General features: G+C 45.3%; 1 long non-coding RNA gene across 1 annotated transcript; it reads right to left on the bottom strand.

Moving 5' to 3' along the window:
- Window positions 1-2,268: 2,268 nt before the first annotated feature.
- LOC120809781 (uncharacterized) lies at window positions 2,269-25,278 on the bottom strand. The gene is made up of 3 exons (XR_013451190.1): window positions 25,080-25,278; window positions 24,360-24,605; window positions 2,269-3,050 (listed from the first exon to the last, which is right to left on the bottom strand). It is a non-coding gene; the product is annotated as an uncharacterized LOC120809781 (long non-coding RNA).
- Window positions 25,279-25,753: the final 475 nt, after the last annotated feature.

Genomic DNA, 25,753 nt, shown 5'->3' with positions numbered 1-25,753 from the left:
CTTTTAAAATGATAAAGCTTTCCTGGTCAAACTGACTCCTTTTCCGGGGCTGAAATTGACTTTCTTGGTACTCGTCAAGGTCAGGGAGCCGTAATAAGAGATTGATCCCTGTTGCTTGTTACACGCCACATGCCACTGTTATTCTTTGCTAATTGCATGCTGTGAGTTGGCGGAGACGCCTTGCTTGGGAGATTATGGACGTACTGTAGGTCTCTAGCAGATTCATTTGGCTGCTCGTATGCCAGCCAATAACATCGGTTCCTTCAAAATCATAAAGATGGAGGTGGGGTACTTTCATTTTTCAATGGAAAATAAGTCGTTTTCTTAGATTAAAGAAGCATATCAATTTCCTTTCAGTTTGCGTATATATTGCAGGCTGTATGGGGAGGAAAGTCTCCATGGATTCAAGCATCAGTTGCTATATTAACACGTTATATACTGATGAATAGAGGAAAACATAGATAATATCTCAACAACAAAATATGCCATTTTGAGGATGCTTGGTGTCATTTTAAAATGCTAATTTTAAAAGCAGTGGCCTTTAACCTGATGGTTGACTAGGTTATGATGCTTGAGATTATATAACAAATTATTTTGGCCACACCAAGTGTGTCTTTTCTTCTACCGTTTGTCATTTTTCCGCTCAGAAAAGTCACAAGGATGTTGTGTGTGTTTTAGGGGAATGTAAATGATAGTTTTTTTCCTTGTGCTACATCTGTACAAATAGTGATTTAGTCAAGCAGAAAGAAATAAAAACACGCCCAGTGAAAAGTGCATCAGCGTAAGCAAAGCAGTGACAGTTCGCACTTCGGAGAGAAAATCCTTGAAAAGCACTTTGATAGCTACAATCTTCACCGCCTGAAAATGCACATTGTGTACCGTGCCGACATGTAGGTCCCCATTGTCAACAGCTTTTGCACACGCAGCTGTTTGACTTCAGCCTCTTAATTGTTTAGGGTTTTCTTGCCTCCGTTTGTGTGTTCATGAACACGATGTACAGGCTGCAGGTGCTGGATGGGCCGGCAAATAACAGCATTTATTTCATTTATTCAATCTAACTTGGTTCTCAGTCCGTCTGTTCATTTATGTGTGTGTCGGTGGATGTCTGCATTAGTGCACTACGCAGATTTAATACGATTGGGAGGTGTGAATGTGAAATGTCTAGATTTATGGGAACATGTCAAACAAGTCAGCTGAATCACTGGAAGAAGATGAGATAAGTGTCAACTGTAACCTATACGGCCTTGATAGAATGTTGAAACCACGGCTGTGCCAATTAAAATGTACTACTATAGTTTGAGTATTTTACACTCCTGTTGCCACAGTTGTCGGTGCATTTCTCTTAATACAACATATAACCTCGATCGTCATCATCTCCCCCTCCACGCTGCTTCGGCCTTCTTGTGCTGAGGGTAAAATTCATAAGTTGCTGTCACTTGACAAGCACTCCGTCACATGACCAACTGAACTGCAGAGAGTGTTGCGGGGGCCGTTCTGTGGGCCTCTTTGCCCTTTTGCTGTCACCGCTGCAGACCTATCGGACAAAAAACTAGGAATTTTATCCTAGATTAATCTCCCTTGTGTGTGCGCTTGCCTCTATTTTGATATATGCCACAAAGTGTCTCTGTACATGCACACATGTCAAAGAGGGATTTCTATTTAATATTGAGATAGGTCAGAGGGATCCACGTGCGCGCCAGTGCGTTGTGGTGTGTGCAGCGCAAACAAGAATTAAACTTCAAGTCACGTTTCAATACTAACAAGAGTGACATTTTTCCGTTCTCATCATGACATTTTATCGCAGTCATTTCTCTGACCGGAGGGCCGCTGGAGAGAATCCTGAGAATGGCCAGCAGGGAACAAGCGATGTAGAGGACACTACATATTTTGTAATGTTCAGAAATAAAACCCAATTGGGAGCTTGTGTATTGTCTGCCATTGAGTCTTTTTCCAGGTTCCTGCCATTTTTGACATTATTTTTCTCTTTAGTTTCTTTGAATCATTCCTATGCAGAGTTTTGTACTGTAACAAACATGTTTCAGTGCATTTCAATGCAAATATTAATATGTTCATTCTCATGCACTTATTAGAATGTTTATTTTATCCGGCCAAACGTTAAGTCACTGGAAGAAATATCAGCGAATGCACACATGGTAATGATAACGGCAGAGAAAGGAGAGAAATCATTTGACTTCATGCTTATGATTCGATCTGTAATTACTCGGTATAATTCATAGTATAGCATACATAACAAAATGACACGTATAATGAGTAATACCGATGCTGGTTCAAGGGAAACATTTCAGTTTGGATCTCTCCCAATTTAAAATGGCCATTATTTGAAACCATTGAAAACATGCAGTATCAGTTCCTCATACACAATACTAACCCTCATCAACACAAGATGCTCTTTGGTGACTTATTCAAGTTCGACTCTTGAGTAAAGGACAATGTACTTTGCTTGACACAGGTGGCCTCCTCGAATATGGAAGAACACCTGGTGACCTTTCTAACGCCCTCCGGGTCAACGCGGCACATTCAATCGAACTGCGGGTGATTTTTGTTTCCCCGTCACCGCTGCGAGCTTCATGGCCTTTATTGTGTTCATTGTGTTCTTCTGGTGTTATGCAATAAAGAGTTGGATTTGTGTCATTGTGGTTAAGGCGGCACTCCGTTAGGTCAGAGTACATTAGAGTCATTGGTTTGCTATTTTTTTGTATTTGTTGTGGTGTTCACTCCATTGTACATTATTTTAAATCAAATCACAACAATTTCTGCGGTGGGTTAAAGGAAAATTAAATAAAGGTAAAAAGTTATTTTGTCATAACATTCAAGAAACATGCAAAGTTTCCACTTCAAAGTTTCCGGCGTCTTTGCCTGCAATCGTCCAACAAGCTTCTTGTCCACAACCAGCTGGTAATTTCCTTCTTGTGGGTCCGTGACACTGTTGATGGAGTTCTGGGGCAACGCTGCGAGCTGTCGATAAGCGGATGAGCTGTGCATGCATTGACTTGTCCAACCCCCCCATCAGAAACCAGTCCTGGCAGCATCTGGAGGTTAAAAAAAGGGAATAGTGAACCAGGTTTAATGAAAGGTCATCAATATTTTGAAGTGGTCTAAAATTAAAGGGGATGAAAGCTTGACTATAAATAAAATGATACAAGTGGAGTTGGAATCGACTCATTTGTGCTTTATGTCATTTAACAACATTATAATTTGAGTAACTTCGCTGCTATATGAACACAATGAGTGTTTTGCACCGTAGGAAAGGAATATTTCATAAAATACATATCATGAAAACACGTTGGTCAAACCCTGATCGTCACAATGCATTATTTATTTCTGTCCTACGCAGCCGCCGTGCGGGCAGTAATATGCAGGCTCATACGTCTTCTCAATCACTTCTCATTTCCAATGGGCAGGGATTACAAAGTTAAAAATAAAGTCAGGTTACCGACGCATTTATTCTTCAATCCTTGAATAAATCCCTGTGTAAAGTTTAAAGCAACCTGAACAGATTCGTGCGAGGCTGTCGCTTTAATGTTTGAGAGACTGATGGAAAGGAATAAATTCATCTCTAGATCACAGATTCAGTTGGGGTGACATTTCTGTTCGTCTGAACCAATCGAGTTGCTTCCTCATTGTGCATCGTTAAAAGGACCCGGCGCTCCTCCGTCAACGCCGTTAAAAGCCACCGTACCCATTGAGTAACCATCCGCTTCACTTCACGTGACCTTTACTGCAGCTTTTCCTCCGAGCTTCTCTTGGGAACGAGCTCCAGTATGATGCTGCTGATGAATCCCGTCAGCGCCTGTTGACACAACTGGTCGTGGTGTTTAGGGGGTCATTTTAGATATTATAATGGAGTTGTGAGCATTGTCTTCGGGCCTGTTCATTTAATGGCGCCACAGGCTTTTAATGAGGCGCACATAGTGGAGAAAGGCAACTAGCGATGTGATTTTAATAGGCTCACTCTGGTCCACTGGCGAGGGACAACAGACATTGCATTAGTTCTCCCCGAGTGCGTAATCTAAGTAAGCGAGGGAGAGCCGGGATGTTGTCTGCTTGTATGGAGGAGCGGTGTCAACGAAATGGCATGTCATCTTTCAATGGAGATAAGGCGCTTGGAATGCATTAACCGCCCTCATTTGTGTCTGTGTGTTCCCTGTTTGGCGCCACCATGAAATGAGAAGCACCGCGCTGCTGGCATGGGGCTCATGAGGCAGCGGCACGTGACACCGGGACATTCGCTTTCAATCGAAATGAGAAAAGATGAGGGGAGGAGACACGGGGGGGGGGGGGGTCTGTGCTGGGTTTGGGTAACAGCTATATTTCGTCTCCCTCGCTCATTCTATCTTTCTTCTCATTCTCTTGCTCTCCATCTTCACACATTAAAGCTCAGCACCTCAGGCGCCGCAATTATTGGTACGGGAGATACGAAAGGGCGCAACTATTAGCAGAGGAGAAGGAAGTGAGAGAATGAGGAGTGAGGACACTCCAACTTTGCAAAGCGTCAAGTGGTCAGCAATAGACGAGGAAATAAATGTAATGATGGCGGTCAAAAGTCATGCTTATTGAAAATACTAGGCGATACTGTCCTTTTCCTTTGAAACACTGCCCAAAAGTAAACATTAACCATTAACTTTTACACTGAAAAGCAACCGCCGATATTGGTGCGTGTTTGCGATCGAATCCTTCGTATGTAAATATTATTGTGCACGTCAAAAACAGCAACGAGAAAAGTAGTCATGTTCTCCAGACGAAAAAAACGAATGTGCACAGGAAAGAGCAGCAGCAGGCCAACGCACCTGCAGTCCATGGCCGGCGCCAGGTGAAAGGAGGGGGGCGTAGTTCTGCAGGCGCCATTTTGCATGTACCACACACACACTGCAGTGACACAGACACGCCCACGATACGCCAACGCCACATCCTGCTGAACCGGCGGTGTCAAGCAGTGATACTTTACTGACATTGAATGTGTGTTAGCAAACATCAAAATGTGGTAAAGAGGAGAGACTCATCAACAGAGCCCGGCCCCCCCTGACCGACTGACATCCCACCGGTCACTCCCTTCACACTCCACATGCACACACACCCACAACAGTTGTGTACGGTATGGTTATCGCTTGTGCACTTAATTTAAATCCCTTCTTACCCTTTATTTTTAAATTGTCTATTCTATATGCCCGTAACCTTATATTTTATGCCGTGAAGTTAAATTGTATATTTGCAAATTGAACATGCCATTTGATATCGGTCTGTCTGAAGATATGCACCTACCGCCATTTTCAAATTCCTCGTATGTCTAACATATTTTGGCAATAAATGTTGATTGGTGAGTGTTGGGGGATTTCAATATTAACATTTCAGCATAGCGCAGAAAAAATAATTAGGTTTCTGATATTGATCGCAAACCTTATAAAATCCTCCAGTAATATCGCAGCATCTTCATTAAAAAATAAGTACATATCAATATTATTTTAGCTGCTCCTTCACCCCCCGTTAAGAGTCAAGCAACATCTCCGAAGACTCCTGAAGGGTTTCTGTTGAGAGCAAAGACAGTGGAGAAGAACGAGATGAGCACCAGAATCATCGGCGGGGGGAAAAGAGGATGGATTTGGGTCGTAACGGCCCGGGCTGTCGGGTTGTGAGGGGAAGATCAAAGAAGGGAACTGCAGGCAGAGAAATGAGCAGAAAGGCCATCAGAGTATTACGAGACGGCAAATTGGAAGGAAGGTGAAATTAAGCCGAGTGATGCTGAGAGGGGCAGAGGATGGCAGACAGGCAGCCACAGAGATCTATGTGCTGCATTTCAGGCCCGGTGCCTTTGTGCCATTTGAAATCACTGCTGGCTTCTGCTGCCCGAGGCTACTCCATATAAAGCTCACACTGGATTTTCCACATTACGGCCGTGGAATTGGATTAATACGACGCCTGTCCATGTTTTCACCGTCATAAGCCGGAGTGGCCCGCTCTCACCAGGTTGCCGGCCACCTGTCTTCCCCCCAGCTCGCTGGCCACCACGGGCAACGTAAGGCACGGAAAATGCAGAAAAGTACCACATTTTCCACAAAAGGCCGAAATCCACAGTTGTTATGATTCCGCCCTGCAGCTGAAACGTGCGGTCGCACCAAACCGCAACGCAATGGTTTGGACGTTCCTGCTTTGTGTTCAAGGGTGTTCATGAAGGTCGGATCTACGGCACCACTAGCTGTGTGTACCTTATGAATGAGTGTGTTATGGTAAGAAAATGATTAAAGACGGATGTGGGTTGAATAAGAGCTTTAGAGCGCTGTGACAACGACGATGGGCATTTCTATTGGATTGTTAATGAGAATCAAATTGATTCGCGAGTTAAACTCTTGAGTCGGTGAACATGTTTCAAATACAATGGAATCGACACGCAACACCCGGCAGTTTCCTAAATGTTTCCTCAAATCAGGTCCAATGTTCAGTGACTTCAGCGCCGCTGCTGTTGCAGTAACAGAACGTGACACCATGGATCACCTCATGCTTTTCAGCCGTTTTGTATCGTTTGTTTTAAATTTCTTTGTGACCGTTTCAAATATTTCCTTGATGAAACCGGTGATTATCGTACCCGCATATTAGTGCAGAGATGGTGTTAGGTTCATTTGATATTTGATAGTGATTTAATCAACCTATGTCCTTTACAATGTATTTTTCATTGTAAAAACTGAAGTGTAAAGATGCCTTACCAGCTGACATCGAGGCAGCTCGGAGCTGCTGTGGAACATCTCAATTATCACTTAGGCCTTACACTTCTCTTCTTGTTGTGTCCCACACCAGCTGGAGGTCGGTTAGATATTCATGGAAGCATTCCATATAAAAGGCCCACAGGGAGGTCCCATAAACATCTAATCAGTGATATCTTTTATGATGACAGTGTCAAGGTGCACATTCTGGTGCACACTAGCAAGACTTTTAGCACACACCACAAAAAAGACAAGCAACACAAATCCACACATGCTTGAGTTCTACAGAGAAATTCTGGACCACATCTGCCGAACTCCGGAGAGAGACCACAGATGTCATTTTGTATGCTTCCTCTCAGTCCCTCATAGGGATTGGAGAGCAAGGTAGACAGCAGCATGAGGCAAAGTATTATTGCTTTTTTTCTGTTAATCCGGGTACGTTTCTACTGCTTTGACTGGACTGCATAGCCTTTGTGCTTTATCAGGTCCAAGAGTTGGCACTTCATCCCATCTACTGCTGGCTGATGGGAAATCGGTCTTGACATTCTATGATGGCTCTCTCAGGAGACCTGGTCATTTCTTTTTGGACAAACAGAATCTCAAACACACTCTACCGTATCACTGGGATCCAGGTGATCAGCCCCTCGCTTGGGCTACAAGAAGCCCAAGCGAGGGGCTCCACAGGGATATTTTGATGTCAGCCAAGTTGGGGGGAGTCTGGGGGCATGACCCCGAATGGAGAAGATGTTGGCAGCAAAATCCAAAAGTTGATCATTTCTTACATTGTCATGGCACCATGCCGTGATGAAAGCCTCATCTTGAATTCTAATGATTCTGCCCATTTGATAGTACGCTGGTATTGAATTATTCTAAATGTGATGATACTTTCTTAATTAGTCATTGCATCGTTTTTATTGCGTGTTACTCATCTATTGACCACATCCCTGGGAGGTTTATACTGATGGTTAATTCAGTGTTTTAAAAAAAGCGTAAATGCACTCTTATTCAATCTCTCTTATTGGGGAAAAGGTGTTTTGTCAACTGGCTCATCCACCCCATGATTAGTTTTGAAATTAAGTTTAAATCATGGTCACATGAAAACATTTACATTGCATCTTGTTTTATTGGATTAGTGGCAATAGATCGCATAAAATACATTTTAAACAAGATAAAAAAAATAATAATAATTAGAGCGTTGCTCAGGCAAAGCCAACGTTTCCCTGACGACAGGCCTGTTACTTTAACATGGCTTGTTTTGACGCGTTGTGGCCCTCGGCTGCTCTGCTGTAAAAAGCCCAACGTAACGAAAGATAATTCATCGGTCACACCCATGAAAAGCCTTTACGTGTATGTGGAAAATGCAGAGGTTTTTTTACTGTGGGTATCTGTCTACCGGCAATTATTGGGGGACAAGGACAGACTGATCATATTGTCGCCATGCTTAAGGAATAGCAACTTCTTAATAAGATTAGATTTTTAGATTAGATTCAACTTTATTGTCATTGCACAGGGTACAAGTACTGAGGCAACGAAATGCAGTTAATAAGGACTTCATTACAACCAAAACTTGATCTAGTCAAATAGCCGTGTATAAATACATGTATTTTTATTAAATACCTGAGCTGTATGGCATTTAGAATGAATCAACTCTACTTGAATCCAAACTGCCTCCGAGTCAGGGAAGTGAAAAGCAAGGCCGAGAACAGAATGTAATTGTTGTGGTTGGTCTTCGACACCAGACAGAGTTTACGTTCAGCCATAAACACGGCGTAGTTTATTCTTTCACAAGAATTAAAGAGCGCAAGGTTCCGAGGAACAAACCAAAAACTGCCTCCAACAAAAGAAACAACTCAAACTCCCTCAGTTCTACGAAAAAAAGGAAAACTCACTCTCAATAATCCAAAGGGAAAAGTCTCTCGTAGGTATTCATGGGGAAGTCTCCAAACAACGGCCGACATCTCCGGACACGGGGCACGAACTCGCGACGAGCCGTTGAGTCCTCCAACTTAACTCCAACAGAAGCAGCCAACGAGCTGCAGAGCGGCTTCAGGTGTGGTCGGGTGGAACATCGCCCGGCTCGCCCTCTCTGGCTGGCCGAGCCGTAACACTAATTATGGTTACGTCGCTTGCGTTTGTATTTAAAAAGCATGACATTTGAACTTTACTGGTCACACTGACGCAGCTTAAATCCTTGACATCACGTTGCTAATAACATTTGTGTTTCAACCACAGCTCCAACAGGGAGAAAAAGCTGTAAAAATATAAAGGTCTTTACACCTGTTTGATCCTGTGACGGTTCCCTGCTGCATTACTTGTGTGCGTCTCTCCATAATGGCAGGATCCTGGGTGCCAACGAGAGACTCCGGTGGCCCCGGTGGCCTTTTCCTGGCCGATCGCTCGGCGCCTCGTCGCCGCCGTGTGTGGATTGTTCTGCCAATGATCTGAATAAATACGTTCTTTTTGGTTACCGTCTGCGTCTCCCTCCCTCTGGACGTCGCCCGGTCGGGACAGATCCCACGTCCCGTCATGCCCGCTGCTGCGTGTCAATGGTTCAATAGGTAGGAAATATGTCCAACTGCTACAAGTGACAAATTATACAAGAAAGTTGCTGAAAACGTCCACATTTATACAGCTGTTTTAATATTGTAATTACTGACTGACTTGTCTGTGAAAACGTGTAACTGGCGGTTTGGTGAATCTACTTTTGAGCGTCCAATTCATCTTTCAAGCACGTCTGTCTAATCTGCTCTCATTGATTTATCTAGTTCATTTTACAGTCCACCAATACAAGTTCACCTTCTCAAGCTTATTATTGATTTAGTTATTACATATGTTATCATTACATGACTGTGGGTACTCAATACCAAGTCATTTTGAAAATTGAATGGGAACAAAGGCCTACGTGAGTAATTTTACTCAATGAGAGATTTCAACATCTTGCATGTTAATGCGTTAATATCACATTAATGCATTAGTTAATTAATAGTGTCGGGATCTCCGATCCCCCCGAGTTGGTTGATGAGAAGAATCGCAGCACGTTGATCAATTAAAGTCAAAAGTTAACATTTATTTAGAAGAGAAAAAGATTACATGAGCAATTCTCCGCAGACATCTGGCTCTATCTATTGCTTGCAAGCAGGAGGTCCAACACAGCAGCACGTCTCTCAGCGCTCGGCGTAATGACGTCTCCGAGCAGTGAAAACGCAGAGTTTTTATACACATGTGGAGGACATTCTCCGTGCCAGTTACGAGAAGCTGCAAAGCAGGTTGAGATAAGAACCCAGGTGAAGCTGAGGGTAGCGCACACACACACACACACACACACACACACACACACACACACACACACACACACACACACACAAGATCCTCCTCAGTGGCCGGTGCAAATCATAATTAATCGACATAAAGTAAAAATGTGGATCCGGAACTTCGGTAACGAATAAGATATGAACTTCGGCCATGAACAGGAGTCCTTTGTTTTGAAGCGTCTATGAGCTCGAGTCGACCGTCCTCCCTTCTCAGGACACAGCTGCAAAGCAACATTTGGTATCATGCTGCTCTTTGCACATCAGGGTCAAATACAGGACACTTGAGACACGGCTTTAGCACAAAACAATGTTAAAATATATTTTACCAGTACATGCATCTCACAATAGCAACAATTATTCTATCACACTTTAACAGTTTTATATTTATTAATAGTATTTTGAAGGTCTGTTTCTCATTGGCTCTGAATACAAACTATGGGTCACAGGAGGGAGAGGTGTTCTACAGATGAGTCTACCTTCCTCAAACTTTCCCTTTTTTCCCCCTTGTGGTTTTCACCAGTTATTTCTACTCCATCCAAGAATACTTTGGGTCAAAGTCATGGACGGGGGAGCAGCAGCTCTTCAAGGAGCAAACACGGCGAGCCAGAGACATTCAGCTACGTGGGGAAATCAATTACTGCTCTTTTAACGGTGGAAGCAGACCTGGTGGACATTAAACTGTCCACAGAGAAACCAGGCCTGAACCTTGTTACTGTGAAAGGACAGCGCTCAACCACTGAGCCACTGTGCCGCCTCCATACTGGTGCTAAAGGGTGTGAACGCTCAGCAAGGAATCCGTCACAGCTGAAAGGATAAACGGTCTTCAGTCGAGCGGATCCATATGGTGTGTGGTGGAGACACCAGCTGGAGCGAGAAAAACGACGGGCCAGCACTCGGAATCAGGTGACGTTTCACACGAGAAGGTCCGGGTGATTCACCGCTGTGGTGCACCGACTCGATGGCGGCAGTTTGATTTGGGTGCAGGGCGACTCTAAAGTTAGTCATTTGTTATTCTATGATGAAAAGGGACGGCTAGGTTATCATGTTTTAATGTGTCATATAATGTGAAAATTCAAATTGCACAAGCAGCTAATAAAGTATCCTCGCTTAGGGCTGAGCGGTGTACCAGTTCAAACGGTGTAAGATTTCCGTACGGTATGAACTTCTCACGTACTGTTCATAGCGTGACATAACTGACGTTGCTCTTCGGCAGGCGGCAGAATTTATTACACGTCAGAGTACTGTTACATTACTTACATTTTACTCAATTACAAGTACTAAAAGTACTCTTCTCAAAAAGTACAAGAGTACAAATTACTTTTTAACCGATGGATGTTTTATTGCATCGTCAATAGCAGACATTCAATTCACCTGTAGAAAATTCTAATTCAAAGCACATTTCTCAGACGACAATATTAGAAAAATTACAGGCAATTTTACGGTGTCTGACACGTGCAAACGCATCGCAAACGGCAAAACAAATCCAACAGTAAAACGCTGCAATCACAAAAACGACCGGCGCACACGCGACGCAAACTTCCAAACACATGCAAGAGAGAAACGCTGCACGTTCACTCAAAACACAACGGAAGTTTGCCAGCCCACCAGGGGGTCTGGACCTGTGGGAGATCGGCCATCGTAACTCCAGCTACGGCCACGGGCAGTCCTCCTCCGTCTTTTGTTCCTTATTTTCCATGGTCACTTCGGTCTCTATTTTGGCTTCTTTCCCAAATTCTCAGTCCACTCTTTACACGCTGTGCATTTTACCTCCAGAAACATTTTCCTGCTGCAGCAGCGAGTTGGCCTTTGCTTATATTACGTCTTAGAATAATTGGCGCGTCGCGATCTGACAGCCAATAACAATTTACATTGAAAAATAATCTGACTGTTTGAATATTATTTTAAATTGTGGTTAGTGTTTCCCGCAGATCCAACGTCAATGTGTGGGGGCTGATGGGGGTACTACTCTATGTGTACTACAGCTTACATACTAGCTGTAGTACACGTTCCACACCCTTGTAGTTACAGCCTACATGCTCAAAGTCTGCAACTTCTGTCAGAGCAACGCATTTTGTGGGGCTTGCTAAAAAAAAAAGAATGCCAGACAGACGTGGTGTGCACGGAGGGGCTGTGTGTGTGTGTGTGTGTGTGTGTGTGTCTTCCACCCCTGTGAATAACCCACAACAAACACTCTTTAACAGGGTAAAACACCACAACAGCTTGTGACACAAACAATTTGTAACACTAATAATTGCACATTTCTAAAAATGACCCCGCCGAGCTGCATGCTGGGTAAAGCTCACAACAAGAAGTAACTCTGTTGCTACATGGAAACACGGAAAAGAGACCAGAGAGGCACCAACACAACTTGTGCCCAACAGAGGAGCCGAGTCTGTTTGGAGGGTTTTTGGTTTTGGAAAATCCGACCTAAGTCTGTCAGCAACACTAGCAGCCACAACAAGCTAGCACGCTAACTAGCTAACTCGCCGGCCAGCAAGTTGGCCGCGGCAAACAGCTGTTTGGGCAGCTGGCGGTCCCTTTGGGGGTCAATGAATTAATGTGTTCCCTTGAAAAAGCGATACTGTCACATACCAGGATACCGTCAGAATCTTTCTAAATACCGTGATATGGATTTCTGGCCGCACCCTCGCTCAATGCAATACAGACCTCCCTCCTTAATAATAAGCAGACCAAATGTTATGTAAAATGTGGACGACATTGCAGTTTTTACGACTAACATACCAACTGTGACATTGTCCTGTTTCTGCCACCACTAACTAAAGTTGAAGAAACAACTTGTACATTTCATATATTAAAACATCTGTGTTTAAAAACTAAAAGAAACAACAAAATATGATGAACTAAACAAGCGTGATTTGAGATGTTTTTACAGACATTGGACAGGACCGAGAGCTGCCATTGAAGGTGTTCCTGGCCAAACATACCGAAGCCCCCCCACTAGCCTGTACCCTCTATCCCAACCACAAGTTGACACACACCCACTGACAACATTACCAATGAAGAACGAGAGCTGATTATCTAGCAAGGCCTTTGAATTGTTGTAAACACTACGATGACTTTATCCAAAGTCATGTATTTATTCCATTCACACTGGGATTAATACGCTTATTTCTAAGGACTCAGGAAGGTTATACTTCATACGGTGGTACGAGTCAGCAAATCACCAATACTGCCTCCCGTACACTGAAGGCAGGGTTAGAGGGCACAGGCGACTCTGGTCTCCAGGTCTTTACATCAATACACAGCAGAAGAACTTGCCAGAGGTGGCCGAAGGCTCCTGGACGGGGGAAGGGAGGTTGGCCTTCATTCATCAGCTCTATAAGTAACAGCAACGACAACGCATCACTGAGCTACAGGCACACACAGACAAACGGGTACAATAGAACATTTCATATGGTGTGAAGTAGGTGCACAATCATGTGAATTCCCACCAGCATGTTCTACAGTCACTGCCGATTCCCTGCCGATGATAAAGAGCAGTGGAGTTAGTTCATTGGATGAGGGGGAGCCAGTGAGGAAAGCAGCAGAAGCCGAGGGAATTTTCATCCACCCTGCAAATATTGATTTATCTCTGCTGCGCATTCCATTGATGCTTCAAACTACCCCCCCAACCACACCTCTCCATGCCCCCCCCCGGCCTGTTTGGCAAAGGGCCTGCTGTGTGCTACTTTTCTAAAACCACCCAGGCACAAAAGTCATAATGTGATTCACTTATTTTTAATTGCAATCTCCAGTGAAGTATCATCCCTTCAAAAAGTTTTTATATCCAAGTCAAAACTCTGAGGTGGTGCAGTACATAGAACATGGTAGTATAATCTATGAAAGGAGAAGCAGCAGCTGCTGACTCAGCTCCACTTATGACACAGTAATGCAATGTAGTTGCTCAACCAAAGTCTGCTTCATTCAATCACGTCACACCTCCAGTTGCCTTCCTTACGCACTCACTCATCCACGCAATCTATGAGACTGCGCCATCTGGCACTCAGGGCCCCGTCATGGCCGCTCTGCAGACAGAGACAACCTCCACGTCACAGATAGGAAGCAGGGCCGCAAACACAGACTGTCCACTCAGATGTAGACAACCCTGCCCCGATTCCCCAGCCGGAGACTATTTCTGTGGACCCGTTGTGATGTTGGCCCTCATTTGTCAGCGGCCGTCACTTCAGTTGCCCGGTTCAGTTAGATCATTGCGCCTCAGAGAGGAGCGTTGCGTCACAAACGGTCCGGGGGAGGCGCACCTTGGCAGCGTGGTTCTCAGAGGGAGTTCCATAGTTGTTTTGGCGAGAGCTCAAACGATCTCACGAGCTGCTTAAAAAGGGATTTGTGAACATCATTGGCAGGATATCCTTTTCCTGATTAGTCCCAAGAAGTCGCAGTCTTGTAAAAAGAGGATAAAGATAAATCACGTAAGAGGGAGGTTAGTAGGGTCACTGCAACAACAAGATGATTACACATTTAGAGAATTTAGTCATTTTATGCTATTATGAGAACGGCATAATAGGTCACTGCTGAGATGAAGGAAACGGGATTAGTCACATAGTCTGAATGGGAACATTTCACAGGACAGAAGAACACAAGACTACAGGTGGATTTTTCCATGAAATATCGTGAGTTTATTCTCATCACAGCATTTAGTTTGACCATCCATCCATCCATCCTCAGTTGCCTGTGATCAGTTTTATATCTCCCTTTATCCGTACTACTCAGCTCAAGGTCCTCTCAGGCTATCTCAGGACATCTCAGGAGACCGGATACAAAGACCACATCTGTGGTGTCAAACTGCACTACTACTGGTACTACTACTTCTGGGATTGCACCCACTATCATAACTGCATCACGTACAAGTGTAAGTTACAACTGTGCCAGTGGCAACACGCATGCACTTGTAATGCTTTGTGGCATGTGGTGCAAAGTCTGTTCCGCCGATGCTTGCAACACGTTAAGGTCGCCGTGTAGTTAAATAAAAGCATTACACCGAGCCTGTGCTCCCTCAACACCTGTGTCTTTATTTATTTATTTTTCAAAATGAACTAGACCGCGAGCACAGGTCTATTGTTGAAGGAAAGTGGGTGACTGCAGTTAGCTCAATTTGCAGCTTCTGGGTTGTGGGAATGTTGTTTAGCAGTTTGCCGCCAATATTCTTGCTGTGAAACATGGTTTTTGTTCTTGGAGCAACACTGGTAACAATACAAACACAACATCAAAAACACCACAGAAAATAGCTCCTCTCTTGGGTTTACGTTTTTCAGGTGCAACTCCGCTTCCGTATGTTCTGGAATATGCAATAAGCAAGGAAGTATTAGACCAGCTGGCTACCATGATGTTATTCCCTGTTAGAGATATTTAGCTGTAGGTCACATCTATTGTTGTGAACAATTTCACCAAGGGTGAAAAAGCTATCCAGTTCTAGCTATCCAAGGTAGCACCACATTGATGTGGTTGTAAAGGGACAAATTATCAACCTGCCAAAGACGATGATGGTTCACCTTTAAACGGTCATCATGGAGTCCATCCTCTGCTCCTCCATCAGCGTCTGGTACGCTGCAGCCACAGCCAAGGACAAGGGCAGGCTGCAGCGTGTCCTCCGCTCTGCAGAGAGGGTGATCGGCTGCAATCTGCCGTCCCTGCAGGACTTGTTCGCTTCCAGGTCTCTGAAGCAGCTAAAAAGATGGTAGCCGACCCCTCTCACCCCGGACAAAACCTGTTTGTGCCCCTTCCATCTGGCAGGAGGCTGAGGTCCATCAGGACTAAGACCTCCCGCCACACCAACAGTTTCTTCCCGTCGGCAGTCGGGCTCATCAACAGAGCCGGTCCCCCACTGACTGACTTTAACATTCCACCGGTCACTCCCCCTCATACTGCACACGTCACTTTAACTGTCACCTTGTCGTCACTCGTCACTTGGTCAATTGTTCGATAGTGCACTTTATTTTCAATATTTAACTTTTATAATATTTTTAACCGTCACCTTATCGTGGTGGAGAGGTTTGTGTGTCCCTATGAACCTGAGGGCTGTGTTGTCGGGAGCCTTGTGCTCCTGGTAGGGTTACCCTTGGCAAAGTGGTCTCAGGCGAGGGGCCAGACTAAGAATGGTTCAAGATCCCCATGAAAAAACGGAAGAGGGAAGGAGTTACCCGGCCCGGAGGAAGCCCGGGGCCCCCATTTGGAGCCAGGCCCAGATGGAGGGCCCGACAGCGAGCGTCTGGTGGCCGGGTTTACCGCGGAGCCCGGCCGGGCACAGCCCGAAGGAGTGACGCGGCAGCCCAACACTCTACTCCCCATGGGCTCACCACCTGTGGGGGAAACCGATGGGGTCGGGTGCGCTGCTACAAGGGTGGCAGTGACAGTGGGGGGTCTAGACGGAACAGACCTGGGCGGCAGATGCTGGCTCTGGGGACGTGGAACGTAACCTCTCTGGGGGGGAAGGAGCCGGAGCTTGTGCGGGAGGTGGAGCGTTATCAGTTGGATCTGGTGGGGCTTACCTCTACGCACAGCCTCGGCTCTGGAACCAAACTCCTGGATAGGGGGTGGACTCTATTCTACTCCGGAGTGGCCCATGGTGTGAGGCGCCAGGCGGGTGTGGGGATACTCATAAGTCCCCGGCTGAGTGCTGCTACATTGGAGTTTACCCCAGTGGACAAAAGGGTCGCCTCCCTACGCCTTCGGGTGGTGGGGGGGAAAACTCTGACTGTTGTCTGTGCATATGCACCAAACAGCAGCTCAGAGTATTCGGCCTTTTTGGAGACCCTGAATGGAGTCCTGCATGGGGCTCCTGTAGGGGACTCCATAGTCCTACTGGGAGACTTCAATGCGCACGTGGGCGACGATGGAGATAACTGGAGAGGCGTGATTGGGAGGAATGGCCTCCCTGATCTGAACCCGAGCGGGTGTTTGTTACTGGACTTCTGTGCTAGCCACGGATTGTCCATAACAAACACCATGTTCGAACATAAGGATGGTCATAAGTGTACGTGGTACCAGAGCACCCTAGGCCAAAGATCAATGATCGATTTTGTAATCGTATCGTCTGATCTGAGGCCGCATGTTCTGGACACTCGGGTAAAGAGAGGGGCAGAGCTGTCAACTGATCACCATCTGGTTGTGAGCTGGGTCAGAGGATGGGGGAAGACTCGGGACAGACCCGGTAAACCCAAGCGTGTAGTGAGGGTGAACTGGGAACGTCTGGAGGAGGCCCCGGTCCAAAAGATTTTCAACTCACACCTCCGGCGGAGCTTCTCCCACATTCCTGTGGAGGTAGGGGACATTGAACCAGAGTGGTCTATGTTCAAAACCTCCATTGCTGAAGCCGCGGCGGTGAGTTGTGGCCTCAAGATCTTAGGTGCATCAAGGGGCGGTAACCCTCGAACTCCGTGGTGGACACCGGTGGTCAGGGAAGCCGTCCGACTGAAGAAGGAGGCCTTCCGGGTTATGATATCCGGTGGGACTCCAGAGGCAGTTGCAGTGTACCGACAGGCTCGAAGGGCAGCAGCCTCTGCCGTGATGGAGGCAAAGCAGCGAGTATGGGAGGAGTTCGGGGTAACTATGGAGAAGGACTTTCGGTCGGCACCAAAGTGTTTTTGGAAGACCATCCGGCACCTCAGGAGGGGGAAACGGGGAACCATCCAAGCTGTGTACAGTAAGGATGGCACCCTGTTGACCGCGACTGAGGAGGTTATCGGGCGGTGGAAGGAACACTTTGAGGAACTCCTGAATCCAACTACTACGCCCTCTGTGGTGGAGGCGGAGCTGGAGGCGGAGGAGGGATCATCGTCAATTAGCCTGGTGGAAGTCACTGAGGTAGTCAAACAACTCCGCAGTGGCAAAGCCCCGGGGATTGATGAGATCCGTCCAGAGATGCTAAAGGCAATGGGTGTTGGGGGGTTGTCTTGGATGACACGCCTCTTCAACATTGCGTGGAAGTCTGGGACAGTGCCAAAAGAGTGGCAGATCGGGGTGGTGGTACCCCTCTTTAAAAAGGGGGACCAGAGAGTGTGTGCCAATTACAGGGGTATCACACTACTCAGCCTCCCGGGTAAAGTCTACTCTAAGGTGCTGGAAAGGAGGGTTCGGCCGATAGTCGAACCAAGGATTGAAGAGGAACAATGCGGTTTTCGTCCTGGTCGTGGAACAACGGACCAGCTCTTCACTCTTTCCAGGATCATAGAGGGGGCTTGGGAGTATGCTCAACCAGTCTACATGTGTTTTGTGGACTTGGAGAAGGCGTATGACCGGGTCCCCCGAGAGATACTGTGGGAGGTGCTGCGGGAGTACGGGGTGAGGGGGTCCTTGCTTGGGGCCATCCAATCCTTGTACGCCCAAAGCGAGAGCTGTGTTCGGGTGCTCGGCAGTAAGTCGAAGGCGTTTCCGGTTGGGGTTGGCCTTCGCCAGGGCTGCGCCTTGTCACCAATCTTGTTTGTGGTCTTCATGGACAGGATATCGAGGCGTAGTCGGGGGGAGGAGGGTCTACAGTTCGGGGGGCTGCGGATCTCATCGCTGCTTTTTGCAGATGATGTGGTCCTGATGGCATCTTCCGTCTGTGACCTCCAACTCTCACTGGAGCGTTTCGCAGTCGAGTGTGAAGCGGTCGGGATGAGGATTAGCACCTCTAAATCTGAGGCCATGGTTCTCAGCAGGAAACCGATGGATTGCCTACTCCAGGTAGGGAATGTGTCCTTACCCCAAGTGAAGGAGTTCAAGTACCTTGGGGTCTTGTTCACGAGTGAGGGGAAGATGGAGTGTGAGTTTGGCCGGAGAATCGGAGCAGCGGGGGCGGTATTGCACTCGCTTTACCGCACCGTTGTGACGAAAAGAGAGCTGAGCCGGAAGGCAAAGCTCTCGATCTACCGGTCAATCTTCGTTCCTACCCTCACCTATGGTCATGAAGGATGGGTCATGACCGAAAGAACTAGGTCACGGGTACAAGCGGCCGAAATGGGTTTCCTCAGGAGAGTGGCTGGCGTCTCCCTTAGGGATAGGGTGAGAAGCTCAGCCATTCGCGAGGAGCTCGGAGTAGAGCCGCTGCTCCTTTGCGTCGAAAGGAGCCAGTTGAGGTGGTTTGGGCATCTGGTGAGGATGCCCCCTGGGCGCCTCCCTAGGGAGGTGTTTCAGGCACGGCCAGCTGGGAAGAGGCCCCGGGGAAGACCCAGGACTAGGTGGAGAGATTATATCTCTGCACTGGCCTGGGAACGCCTTGGGATCCCCCAGTCAGAGCTGGTAGATGTGGCCCGGGAAAGGGAAGTTTGGGGTCCCCTGCTGGAGCTGTTGCCCCCGCGACCCGACCCCGGATAAGCGGTTGAAGATGGATGGATGGATGGAATATTTTTAACTTTAACTTTGTTCTTATTTTATACTAACCCATAGCCTTATTCTGCTAACCCATTGCATTAGCATTTCATTTCATTTTATTACTTGTGCACTGCTGTCTTGTCTATTGTTACAGCTGAAGATGAAGACACTGCATCAGCAGGACAGATGATTATTTTTGGGCAGTTATTGCTGAATTTAAAAATGGGACACCGGTGGATGATCTATATGTTTGATTTTTTGGAGTAGTTTATGAATTTCCTACCTGAGACTATGAACAATGAATAAAATTAGAATTCATGAATCTATAATTTGTTGTCTTGTTAATTCAATTCTGTGTCATATATATATATATATATATATATATATATATATATATATATATATATATATATAATATACACACAGTACAGTAAAATAAAAATGTAATTGGATAGAAGTATGGCATCAGAGTAATATATTAAAGTATAGACATCAGATTTGTTCCTATGCGCAGTGCTTTGATAATTGTTGCATATTAAGATTATAAACATTCTCAGAAGAAGTCATTTTTTTCTCACTCCTTTACTTCTGGCATCCACACCATTCATTAGCCTGCAGGTATAAATAGTGACAATTTTGTCTTTGTCGTTGAGACCCGTGTAAATTCTGTCTCTGTGGACAACACTCCTCCATTAATTTAACGACAGGATATTTTTACCCCCCCTTCCATCTCTGCTGACTGCTAGGTGCCAGAGAACACATAAAATAGAGGCGCACGAACAATGAGGCAGATGCTGGGGGGTACAGATCTTGTGAAAGCTTCTGCAATCTAAGTTGAAAGCATGCAAGAGTCAGGCAGACACACTCGCTGACACTGCGGCATTATAGATGGAAACAAAACAGGCATGGCGGCGTTATCATGAGTTCCTCTGTGTGAATGAGAGATCAATGCAATCTGTGATCTTACCTGGAGACAGAGTCAGAACTTTCTAACTTTGTTAGCGTTCCGCAGTGGTGCCGATGGCTCGCTGTCTGGCTTTGTTTTAATATTGATAGGACAAAGCGGTGCACAACCACAGCGGTTACACTGACAGGGCGTTTCAGAGAAGTTAAGAGTTATCCATGGCTGGAATAGAAAGTTCTCCAGTATGCATCCAATTTGTCATTCCCATTGAGATTGGTGAGAAAGCCATATTCCACGTTTGTAGTAATTCAAATACAAAGTCTATATTTAATCTAAATTCAGGATTCTTTGACTTCCCCAAAAACTACAGCTGGGTGCAGAACATTTACCATAAAACAGGTTCTTTGGAAAATCCTTTCTGGGTCGGCCGGCTGTCCGGCTTTAAGAGGTTTGCCAGAACCTGTCCAGATGCAATGGCCCCCAGATTAATTGGTGGCTGCATGATCCATAGAATCAGTTCCATCTAGGGCCTCAGATGACCTGCCACCAAGCCACTGATTGAAGATCCTGTTCTGATCAAGATTATTGACCATCAATTCAAACCAAGATCTACTTGCAGGGCATGAGAAACAACGAGTGGTGCAAACAAGCCGCTCGCACATACGGACAAAACCAAGCTGTAAACCATCGTTTTCTTTGACTTGCAGGGGAGGAGGAGGTCCGACTAGAAGGAATTAAAGCTATTAATTATGAACAGTGGTATTTTTGCCTTGCAGGTGTGATGGGTAGAGCTCCCCCTCCCTCTACCTGTTTTAGTGATTCCCAACAGGTGAGGCCTGATCACCTGGTTCCCCTTAAATGTAGGTTTTCCCAGCTCCACACTGGTCTCAGGAACGACTACGTCAAGGTGCAGGACTGCACGCTAAAGGGGACTAGTTACTGAGTTACTCCCATCCCATCCGTGCAGCACTCGCCATGCGTGGCTGTATAATGTGCAATTCACAGGAACGGGGAAGTGATAGCTACAGCACCAGAAGCAGACGAGCTCCAGCCACTGCTGTTTTTGCCCCTTTGCAAATATATTTTTTATTTATGGTTCCCTGGTTTGATTTAGTATTTTGATTATGAATTGTTGGTTAGTTTGTTTTCTCCCCAGTCAAGTTAGTGTTTTTTTCTTTCGTAAACCAACTGGAGTGAGTCCTACTTTGGGGTCCTCAACACCGGTACAGGTGGGCTATTCACAGGTTTATAGGGCTTCCTCATTCTTAGTTTATGTGGCATGTTTCATATTTGTGTGTTCTAATTTGTGTCTTTTGCTTTGCAGTGTGTGACTTATCCTTCCTGGTACCTGGTGGTGGCCCCTTTCCCTTCACTCCCCTTTAGGCCTCTCTGATACAGTCACCTTGTGCTGGTAAAACACATCAGTGTGGCAACATTTTTAGCATAGAGAAGATATTTTTTAATAAAAGCCTTATTTTTAAACTGAGACTGTTATTTAACCAACGTGAAGCTTACCTATGAATAAAACTGGATACTGTTTAAAACTAGAAATTCACCTCTCTGCTCCCTTTCTTAAAAAAATAAGAACCAATATTCATATTTGGTATTCTCTGGGTGAAAGTCCCAGAGTGGCGTTGTCTCATTGCGGCCAGGCGGCCAGCTGCCCCGGTCACACAGGGTTATGGATGATTTCAATGTTACATTTGTTTGAGTCGTTTTACACCACAGAAATCCAGTTGTTGAAATGTTTAAGTGTGCAGTAACTCTGTAATGTGGGTTAGACAATGTCATACAGTCAAGAATTCCCTGGCTGAGTAAAAGTAAAAAAGACAAACGCTAAGCGTGTCTACATGAATAAGTAAATTCGATTCGGGCACTGAAGGCTATGATGAACAATGCAATCCCCCCTTGGCCTGATATTATTTCAGTTTGAGATTTTAGGTGGTAAAAATAAGTTATGCTGCAGATGTTATGTGTTGAGTCTCCCCATAAGTCACTGTCTTCCTCTGGTAATGTTTTTTATAACCCTTTTAATGCAGTTTAGGTCCCATTATGGAAATATTGCTGCTTTGTTATGCATGCAACCTCCCCGTTTTCAACAAACTACATGACATTCCTTCACAAAAACACAGGAATTGAATAATTAGGGCTATTTTGCGTCAATGCATTTAATGATGTTGTCATGAATAAATAATTCAAGCAACCGTTTCTACAATTCAAATACAGTAATTTACTTATTTTTGAGCATTTTTAGGTTCACAGGGAATTTTTCATGCCAAGGGAAGAAGCTATTTAATCACTAAAGGAGCACCTGATGCATTTCCGGGAGCTTCCTGGAGGTTTCAATTGGAGCGGATATGTTTATTTGATCACTTCCATGGCGACTGAAAAAGAAACCACGGGCCATTTTGAGGCCGTTACATAATGTAGCTTCCTTGTTCCCACACTGACAGCAGGACTCTAAGAACATAAATGTTTAAAGATAACCATGAAATAACCATTCCCCCCTGCTAATTAGGAGGCTTACTCAACTTCCACTGTCTTTCTGGAAATCTCCAACCAGCATCTGATCGGTGGCCAGAGAGAAAAGGCTGTGATTGGTTCACGATGAAGATCAAAGCACCACTAATTGGCTACATACAGATATTAACAATTGGCAAGTATAAAAAAATACATCCTACCAATTAGAATTGTGAATGAGAAAATGTGTGAGTAAATTAATGAAATGCTATCGGAGTTCTGCAAATTACACGACTAGCTGACCTCAGTTTATCCAAAGAAGCTACAGCCTGGAATACGCGTCCGTAGTGGCTGAGGAATCTGCTTCAGATTCATGCAACTCGAATATCAAAAACCAAGGATTTCCAAAAGATCATTTCTAGTTTTTGCTTAATCTTCAGGTGGGTGTGTTCTTAATGAACAGTTTTATTGTACCATTGTTGTGACGTGTGCGTCATATATAAAAGAAATGAATGAGTTAAATTAAAACACTTTGCTGGATTCACAGGTTTTCATATTCTGAGCACAGATTTTCCCTTCCACATGTGTGTATAAAAAAATAACATCCTCACATCCTGCGACTTTGTACATCGTAAACGACATCTTCTAATGCTGGTCGTATTAAACCTGCATGTACCGTTTGTATTGCTGGTCTTGCTGCATATGATTACAGGTGTTGAATCTTATGTTTGTTGAATGTTACACGTTTATCACGGAACCGTCAAAGTGAAGAATATGGCTGAACTATGATTTGCTGCGTAGCAGGAGGGTCAAGAGGATAATGCATAAATCAAGTCATCCCATCAACTTTAAAGTACCCCCGTCACATGTAGCAGATATTTCTGTGTGATAAAAAACTGGCTTAACAGAAAAAAAGAAAGCAAAAACTAAAGAAAATTGTGCACCACCGTGTATTTTGTTACCTCGAAATGACTTGAAATGTCGCGGCATAAGACAAAAGCCGGGAAGAGTTGTGAAAATGTAATGATGCGTTTTTTGAGAGGCTGCTAATGTAGCAGAGGACGTTAGCAATCAGCACAGTGCGGCAGAAGCTACGATTTCTTTTAGCAATGTAATGCTAATCTCCACTGCACTGGCAGCAGTGTAACGGGGTCAGAGACATGAGCTTTACACGCTCAGCTGTACCAATGAGCCCTGGAGAACTCCGCTTACACGCACTCCAGAAAGCTAAGAAGACGGCTTAATTGGTCCTTGAAATATTTCAAGATGTACACCCACGAAGCGGTTTGTTTTGGCTTATTAATGTATGCATCAGCACGGGAATTCTAATTCCAAAAAAATGTCTAATCATGCGCAGATAATTGCTTTTATTGCCACATGCGGGCCAGACGTTCTTCGCATCGCTTTGGAATGAACTGTGGACGGCCGGATACCTTACACTTACGAACACTCGTTTTAATGTCGACACACACACTTTTTTCTGAAAATAAGACCAAAAGAAACGATATGAAGGAAAATGTTCTACAGCTCTCCAGCTTTTTCTCTCATCTTTCAGTGGAGCGCTCTCCACCAGCCAGCAGTAGCTTAGGTGAGAACTTTGTCTCTACTCCCACCTTCAGCATTTCCTCAAAGTCCCAATCCAAATCCGAACCCGGATAATCTCACCCCTCTACTGTGATGTACTTCCATTTATCCCGGCCTTGTACTGCTGCCAGCTCAGTCCCGTGTTCGCAGGAAGGAGAAAGAGGATTTCTTCTGCTTCCCCCTTGCTCGGGCACTTCACTGAGGTTGTAAGTCCGTATCGCCTTGGAGCTCCACAGAATCTGCTCTTTGTCAGCCCTGCAGCGCCCCAAGACCCAATGGGTCCCATGCTCGTTATTGTGCGGCTTCCAGCCCCAGGTTTGTCCAAACCTTCAAAGACCAGGAATAAATGACTGCGCATTAGTAGTGTCACCCGGTACAAAGTGTTTAAATGTAAGACATCATGACTAAATATCTCATCAGTGCAGAGCTGCTGTACACAGTAAAGAGTGAGATCCAAAGAAAGTAGTAAAGTTGTCACCTTTTAGTTATTTGTGTTCATAAATGATGACTGAATTGCTCTCGTGTGTGATAAAAAGCCACATATTATGTTGACTGCGAGATTGCAGTAGTGACTGTCAATAGTTCATCACCAGCACGAAAGCATCAAAAACCAAGTGAGCGGAAATGAGGCAGATAATTAAATAGTGTACACACAGCAGGCCCGGCAGCCACTGACACTGACTGAAGCCAAGGTGACTTGGAGAGAGTCACTCTTTTTTTTTTAAATCGCACAAATTAGCCAATGCTGAGACCGGATCAGATAGTGACACATGTTTGCAAAAGCAGTGAATAGGCATCTACCTTGGGTGGAAGGGGAGCACGCTCAGCAAAGACCTTTGAGGAGAAACGCTGGAGGTGCTGAGTCGCAGGGATGAAAAGTCTTCCGGGTTGTAGCGGAGAAAATACCCAACGATTGTTCAGCTAGTGGCAAAATGCACCTACCGTGTGTGTGTGTGTGTGTGTGTGTGTGTGAGACAAAAGGCCATGTTGAGTTCCCAGTGAAGCAAATGCCCCGTGGAGATCATTTGAATGGGATGTCGAAAGGAATGCAGTCATGGCAACAAGCAGGCAAAGATGCAGATTTTGTTTCTTAGCTCGGCCTCTAACTGGTGTGTATCCAATCAAAAAAGTGGCATGTATCAGAATTCTATTTATATTCTGATGCGATTTAGGCCAGAAGAGAAGTCCTTGCAGGCCCTGACCGATGACCACAATACTAAAACATGAGTATTCATCTTTCGCAACATTCATCAGCAGCATGAAAGGAGTGAAACAACAAGCCAAACACTGAATAAATACCGATGCACATTGAAGACACCAGCAGTAACCAAGGGGACCAACAAGGGGACAACTGCACAGCTGATCACTTTGCTCAGAGTTTTATGATTGGTTTATTATGAAAGGTGTGGGCAAAATTCACAACCATAGCGACACATCTTGTGTGGAACCAAAAGCCCATTGAGAATGAAGCCAAT

Source organism: Gasterosteus aculeatus, chromosome X, assembly GCF_964276395.1.
Source record: "Gasterosteus aculeatus chromosome X, fGasAcu3.hap1.1, whole genome shotgun sequence".
Classification (NCBI taxonomy): Eukaryota; Metazoa; Chordata; class Actinopteri; order Perciformes; family Gasterosteidae; genus Gasterosteus; species Gasterosteus aculeatus.
The sequence above is the reverse complement of the archived record's forward strand: the minus strand, read 5'-3'. Positions and strand labels throughout refer to the sequence as shown.